At 47.0% G+C, this 907-nt stretch overlaps 1 protein-coding gene across 4 annotated transcripts in view; it reads left to right on the top strand.

Annotated features, from left to right (window-relative positions):
• NOL10 (nucleolar protein 10) overlaps positions 1 to 907 on the top strand; it is a 129,230-nt gene that overhangs the window by 9,221 nt on the left and 119,102 nt on the right. The window lies entirely within an intron of this gene.

Here is a 907-nt window from a genome sequence, read left to right on the forward strand (position 1 = left end):
ACGTTAAAGGGTGGAGAGGAGGAACGTAGTGAGCAAAAAGAATCAAGTTTTTTTTTTTTTTTTTTTGAGATCGCGTGCAATGGCCTGATCTTGGTTCACTGCAACCTCCCAGGTTCAAGCAGTTCTCCTGCCTCAGCCTCCCCAGTAGCTGGGACTACAGGCACACACCACCAGGCCCAGCTAATTTTTGTATTTTTAGTAGAGACGGGGTTTCACTATGTTGGCCAGGATGGTCTCGATCTGACCTCGTGATCTACCTGCCTCGGCCTCTCAAAGTGCTGGGATTACAGGCATGAGTCACTGCGCCTGGCCCAAGATTTTTATTTTCAATGGTGAACATTTGAAGTTCTAATACATACCAAATGGAAATGTTGAGTAGTTAGCAGTTGCATGGATACTAGTATGGAGATTGCAGTTAAGTCACTGTCATTGTTTGGGACTAGGTGAGAGCACATTGTGAGAGAATGAACAGAAGAGAACTGGGCTGAGGACCTGAGGCAGTCTTAACATTTGTCATCTAAGAAGAGGAGGGGAACCCAGCAAAGAAGAAGGAGTAGTAAGCACTGATGGAAGGGGAGACTCGGAAATGTGTGCTTTTGTGGAAGCAAGTGTTTCAAGGAGGAGGAGTGGTCACCTGTGTCAGCTGCTAATGAGAGCTTCAGTAAGATGAAGGCAGAAAAGAGACCATCGACTTTGGCGTGATGCAGCACTGTTGACCTTGGTGAGGAGTTCCAGTGGAATGGTAGGGAGAGTAGCTTGAGCTGAGTGGATTTGGAAACTCCTGCTTGTCCTGATTAATGCCCTGCTTGTCCTGGTTAATGTTTTCTGGTTTGTTGTTTTTTTTGAGACGGAGTCTTGCTCTGTCACCCAGACTGGAGTGCAGTGGCGCCATCTCTGCTCACTGCAA

The sequence above is a fragment of the Mandrillus leucophaeus genome, unplaced genomic scaffold (assembly GCF_000951045.1).
Source record: "Mandrillus leucophaeus isolate KB7577 unplaced genomic scaffold, Mleu.le_1.0 Scaffold72, whole genome shotgun sequence".
In the NCBI taxonomy this organism is placed as follows: domain Eukaryota; kingdom Metazoa; phylum Chordata; class Mammalia; order Primates; family Cercopithecidae; genus Mandrillus; species Mandrillus leucophaeus.